Genomic DNA, 6,809 nt, shown 5'->3' with positions numbered 1-6,809 from the left:
CTGCTTTGTAATATAAGAAAAACTTCAATCTTTAAAAGCTGGCAAAAAATAACAAAAATTTATTTTATAAAAAGCATTTTTTGAACATCTGTATTGGAGAATAATTGCTTCACAATGGTGTGGTAGTTTCTTCTTTATAACAAAGTGAATCAGCTATACATATACATATATCCCCATATCTCTTCCCTCTTGCATCTCCCTCTCTCCCACCCTCCCTATCCCACCCCTCTAGATGGTCACAAAGCACCGAGCTGATCTCCCTGTTCTCTGAGGCTGCTTCCCACTAGCTATCTATTTTACATTTGGTAGTGTATATATGTCCATGCCATTCTCTCACTTTGTCCCAGCTTACCCTTCCCCCTCCCCGTGTCCTCAAGTCCATCCTTTAGTGGGTCTGCATCTTTATTCCCATCCTGCCCTTAGGTTCTTCATGACCATCTTAAAAATATATATTTTAAAGAACTTCTTGTGTAGCTAGTTTAATTTCACTTTCTATGTCTATTTTATAGGGTATTCCTATCATACAATATGACATGCATGGAAGTTATACAATTTAATAGTATCTATCTATCTATCTATCTATCTATCTATGTGTCATCTAGATTCTTACTCTTAAGACAGTGGGGGAAACATTTGTATATAGAGAGTTTTTTTATCTGTGATCCTCAAACCATCCAACTTATTTGGACAGCTTAAAAAGCCAAAGTTGTATGAACACATGTGATATACCTTAAACCAATCTTGTCAAACATAGGTCTGCATGCTGGTTAATAACTAGGATTTTAGTAGGCCTTGATGAAATGAGAAAAAAAGAGGGACATATTAATTTTATATTTCAATGTATGATTTCTAGCTTCCTTTCTTTTGAAGGACTATCATTTATTCTGAGATTATGTCCTTTCAACTCCTTTTGGTGTTAAAATTGCCTTTCTAACTTCCAGGTCTGCCAAGATGGGAATCCTATTTCTCCCTAGTGCTTCCTCTTGCAAATAAATTCCCTAGTTGTAACAAAACAGAAAAAAGTTATAAGCAGACTCTGAATGATGGGAAGAGAGAGCGGACTGGCTAGGGACATGAGATTTTAGTAATGATGTAGTGGATTTCCTTTTGCCTCCCATATATCCTGAATGGGAAAGTGGAGAGGCCCTCAATTCAAAGTCACCGATGAGCACAGCTGAAGAAAAAAAACTGTTCCCCTTATCCAAAAGACTGGAAAAAGCATAGCCTAACAGAACAGAGAAAAAATACATAGTACACGACCTAATCCTGACAAATACTGATGGAAAATCTAGCATTCTATAACCCCCCACCTCAAATCAAGGCAGGCTGAATGGACCTTATCTGCCCACCTCCTCCTTCCTGTAGGAACAGGGTCTGGTGGTTTGTTTCCCCTGACTGGTTGTGGGCAAAGCAAGGATCTGATTTTCATCCCCAGCTTGGTGGAAGCAGGCTTCTCTCAGAATCCCCCACCAAATTAATTTTGACAGGGTTGAGCAGAAAGCTGATCTTCCATCCACCACGTGGTGGCAGAAGGCAGTGCTTCCAACTCTCTTACCATGGTAGTCATGAGGGAATCCAGCAGGGAGCTCGGATGCCACACCAGCCAGCAACAACAAGACTTACAGAGGTGAGGCAGGCTAGTTGGCACTCTGCTTTCTCACTCACCCCTGTTTCAGCAGGGTACCAAAGGGAGATGAGTCTTCACCTACATTCAGCAACAATGAAAGTGAATAAAGTGGTTTTAAGAGGGACTAGTTGGCACTCCATTCCATGCACCCCACTCTGTCAGCAGAGCCTAGTTGGGAGCTAAACCTTCATTACCATCCAGCATTAACAAGGTGGATCAGGCTGTGAGATGTGGGCTAAGTGATATAATTCTTCCACTACTATTATTTCTGGTTTAGGCACGGGGACAGAGCTTAAAACTCACACGTTTTCAATGAGATGGTGTGAGTCAGCACTACATATTTTTATGGGGTTGTAACAGTGGAGCATAGCAGGTAACAATTTCTAACCCCTCCCCAGATCTGTGTGCTACACCTAATTAGGATGACTCCCTGCTAAAAAGATTAAACAAAATCCTAAGTCTCAAGACAAAATACCCAAAATGCCTAGGATACAATAGAGATCATTCATTTTATTAAGAACCAGGACAATCACAACTTGAACAAGAAAAGAAAGGCAAGAAATGTCAATACTTACATGACAGATGTTGGAATTATCTGACAAGGATTTTAATTCATCTTTCCAAAAAAGTGTTTTCTGTGAGCAATCAGGAACACATTTGAAACAAATGAAAAAAAAAGGAAATTTCAGCAAAGAAATAGAAGATATAAAAATACCAAAGGTAAATTATAAAAATAGAAAATAAGGTAACTGAATTTGAAAAAAATCACCAGATGGGATTAATGGTAGATTGGAAATGACAGAGCATAAAATCAGTGAATTTAAGGACAGATCAATAGAATTTACCCAATGTTAATAACAGAGAAAAAACAAAGTGAGAATAAAAAGAGTCTAGAGGACCTATGGGAATACAATGAAAGAGGTAACAGTAATATCATCAGCATCAGAGAATGGAATAAAAATATTCAAAGAACAAATGGCAGAAAACTTCTTTAACTTAGCAAAAATCATAAACATAGAGACCCAAGAAGCTTAGAAAACCCTAAATAGGATAAACTCAAATAAATATATGCCAAGACACATCAGAATTAAATTCTGAAAGCCAAAGATAAAAATATATATATCTTGAAATCAACCCGAGAGAAATAATGCATTACTTATATGGAAACACAAATTCTATTGACAACAGATTTCTCATGTAAAGTCATGAAGGCCAGAAAGAAGTGACACAATGCTTCTCAAGTACTGAAATAAAAGAATTGTCAACTGTAAATTTTATATCTAGCAAAATATCCTTCAGGAATGAAAGGGAATTTAAAAACAAAATCAAGCAAAGAAAGAAACAAACAGAAAAACTAAACCTACAACTACCTTATGATGCAGCAAATGCATTCTTCAGCGTTTATCTCAGATAAATGAAAGTGTTACACAAATGTTTATAGTAGCTTCATCTGTAGTAGCTCCAAACTGAAAACTACCAAAATATATTTCAATAGGTGAGTAGTTAAATAAATTGTGGTACATGGTACATCCATACTCAACAATAGATGGGGTTTCTCGTTGAACGCAGCGGCAGCTCTATAGGTTGCTGTTTTCTCCTTCAGTGGACCCGGGCCTGCGCTCCAGCAACCATGTCTAAGGGACCTGCAGTTGGCATTGATCTTGGCACCACCCATTCTTGTGTGGGTGTCTTCCAGCACAGAAATGTGTAAATAATTGCCAATGATCAGGGGAACAGAACTACACCAAGCTATGTCGCCTTTAATGATACCGAACGATTGATCGGTGATGCTGCAAAGAACCAAGTTGCAATGAATCCCACTAACACTTTGATGCCAAACGCCTCATTGGACGAAAATTTAATGATGCTGTTGTCCAGTCTGATATGAAGCATTGGCCCTTCATGGTGGTGGTGAATGATGCAGGCAGGCCTGAAGTTCAAGTAGAATACAAGGGAGAGACAAAAAGTTTTTATCCAGAGGAGGTGCCATCCATGGTTTTGACAAAGATGAAGGAAATAGCAGAAGCCTACCTTGGGAAGACTGTTACCGATGCTGTTGTTACAGTACCTGCTTACTTTAATGATTCTCAGTGTCAGGCTACCAAAGATGCTGGAACTATTGCTGGGCTCAGTGTACTTAGAATTATCAGTGAGCCAACTGCTGCTGCTATTGCCTATAGCTTAGACAAAAAGGTTGGAGCAGAAAGAAATGTGCTGATCTTTGATATATGTGGTGGCACTTTTGATGTGTCAATCCTCACTATTGAGGATGGAATCTTTGAGGTCAAATCTACAGCTGGAGATACCCACTTAGGTGGAGAAGACTTTGACAACCGGATGGTCAACCATTTTATTGCAGAATTCAAGTGCAAGCACAAGAAGGACATCAGTGAGAACAAGAGGACTGTCCATCGCCTTCATACTGCTTCTGAGCATGCTAAGTGCACTCTCTCTTCCAGCACCCAGGCCAGTATTAAGATTGATTCCCTCTATGAAGGAATTGACTTCTATACCTCAATTACCCATGCCCGATTTGAAGAACTGAATGCTGACCTGTTCAGTGGCACACTGGACCCTGTGGAGAAAGCCCTTCTGGATGCCAAACTAGACAAGTCTCAGATCCATGATATTGTCCTGGTGGGTGGTTCAACCCACATCCCCAAAATTCGGAAACTTCTACAGGACTTCTTCAGTGGGAAAGAACTTAATAAGAGCATCAACCCTGATGAGGCTTTTGCTTATGGTGCAGCTGTCCAGGCAGCCATTTTATCTGGAGACAAATCTGAAAATATTCAAGACTTGCTGCTGTTGGATGTCACTCCTCTTTCCCTTGGAATTGAAACTGCTGGTGGAGTCATGATTGTCCTCATCAAGCACAACACCACCATTCCCAGCAAGCAGATGCAGATCTTCACAACATACTCGGACAACCAGCCTGGTGTACTCATTCAGGTTTATGAAGGTGAGTGTGCCATGACCAAGGATAACAACCTGCTTGGCAAGTTTGAAATCACAGGCATACCTCTTGCCCCCCGTGGTGTTCCTCAGATTGAAGTCACTTTCGATATTGATGTCAATGGCATCCTCAATGTCTCTACTGTGGATAAGAGCACAGGAAAAGAGAACAAGATTACCATCACTAATGACAAGGGCCGTTTGAGCAAGGAAGACATTGAACGCATGGTTCAGGAAGCAGAGAAGTATAAAACTGAAGATGAGAAGCAGCGGAATAAGTTGTCTTCAAAGAATTCTCTTGAATCTTATGCTTTCAACATGAAAGCTACTGTTAAGGATGAGAAACTTCAAGGCAAGATTAATGATGAGGACAAACAGAAGATTCTTGATAAGTGTAATTAAATAATCAACTGGCTTGATAAGAACCAGACTACAGAGAAGGAAGAATTTGAACATCAGCAGAAGGAGCTGGAAAAAGTCTGCAACACCATCATTACCAAGCTGTACCAGACTGCAGGAGGCATGCCAGGAGGAATGTCAGGTGGAATGCCCAGGGGCTTCCCTGGTGGTGGAGCTCCTCTGTCTGGTGGTGCCTCCTCTGGGCCCACCATTGAAGAGGTTGATTAAGCCAGCCTAGCATAGGTTTAGCATTGCTCAACACAACATGGAAGGAGCCAAATTTGTAGCAATTTTTTGCTACATGGCAGTTTTATAGTTGAGCTGCTGTAGTAAACTGGGCATTCTTGATACTTGAACATGGAATGTGTGCACAGGGAAAGGAAATAACATTGCACTTTACAAGCACTGTATTGTAAGTGGAAAATGCAATGTCTTAAATAAAAATGTATTTAAAATTGGCAAAACAGAACAAAAACAATAGATGGGGACAAGCTATTGATACATACATGAACTTGACTGGATCTTAAAGACATTATGCTGTATGAAAGATCCCAGTGCCAATAGATTACATACTGTATCATTCAATTTATATAACATTTTCAACGTGCAAAAGTGTAGAGTTTGAGAACAGATTAGTGATTTCCTGTTGTTAGAGATGGGGAGGAGGGGTGGCTGCATTTATAAAAGGACAACAGTAGAAAAGATCCTTAAAGTGATAGTACTGTTAATACTGTTAATATGGTGGTAGTTAAACAAAGTTACACTTGTGATAAAATTCCATAGAATTATACAAACAGAAATGAGAGCACATAAAACTGATGAGCTCTAAATAAAGTCAGTGGATTGTAACAATATTTGTTTCCTCATTTTGCTATTGCTTTATAGTTTTGCAAGATTTTATCATTAGGGGGGAATTAGTTATAGGGTATACAGCATCTTTCTGTAATTTGGGGGATACTTTCTATTAATCTATAATGATTTTTAAATAAAAAGATATTTTAAAGTGAGTGCCCACGACAAAAATTGCCTTTCCTTTATGAAATCATGGGAATAGTATTTTGTCATTGGTGTTTTAAAATTCTATTTCCTTAGCAAAATAAAAAGTTGTCAACACTATGTTGGTCTATACAATGTAGTTTTTAAAATGCTGCAAATATTTAAAATCTAAAAGATCTGGAGTAATTGAAGTAAATTGTACTAGAGTGTGGCTTTTGGAAGAAAGTATGAATGGAAGAAAAAGGGAAAAGAAAGTAGGTAAACAGAAGTTTCCAGATTTTTTTTCTCTATCTCTTTGTTTCACTCTCTATTTTAAGAAAATATTAGTCACAGGGTCAAAAGTAATAAGATAAAAAAATTAGACCCACTTTCCACTTTGACGTATCCTAACTTGTGGCTATCTATAAAGTATCAAAATTGTGCTACTGTAAGTATGATTTCAAGGAATTCCAATCCAGGGATCACAGTAATGCTCTACTCATGGAGAGAACAAACTTGAATAGAACCAAAGATACATTTTTAGTTCTAAGTTTTCAGCAACTGATTTTCAGGGAGCATAAGAAAATTTGCTGGAAATGACATATTTGGATGTTTACCATCTTCATTTCTTCAATTATGTCATATTAAACAAAGATAACTTTGAAAGAACAGAAATAAAGCAAACATAGTGGGGACAAAATGGATAAAGGGAATATGACACATAACTTGGGTGACTTAGGAAGCTCATTTTCTTACAACTCACATATATTGGGTATTGTCAGTTCTTAACTGTTTTAAATTTTGTTTTATTTATAAGTGAAACAGCATTTTTTAACAAGTTTATTAGCCATCT

General features: G+C 38.3%; 1 pseudogene; it reads left to right on the top strand.

Moving 5' to 3' along the window:
- The first annotated feature begins 3,242 nt into the window (after positions 1–3,242).
- On the top strand, positions 3,243–5,209 carry LOC101277948 (heat shock cognate 71 kDa protein-like; annotated as a pseudogene).
- Positions 5,210–6,809: the final 1,600 nt, after the last annotated feature.

Source organism: Orcinus orca, chromosome X, assembly GCF_937001465.1.
Source record: "Orcinus orca chromosome X, mOrcOrc1.1, whole genome shotgun sequence".
NCBI lineage: Eukaryota > Metazoa > Chordata > Mammalia > Artiodactyla > Delphinidae > Orcinus > Orcinus orca.
This window is presented reverse-complemented; position numbering and strand designations above follow the sequence as displayed.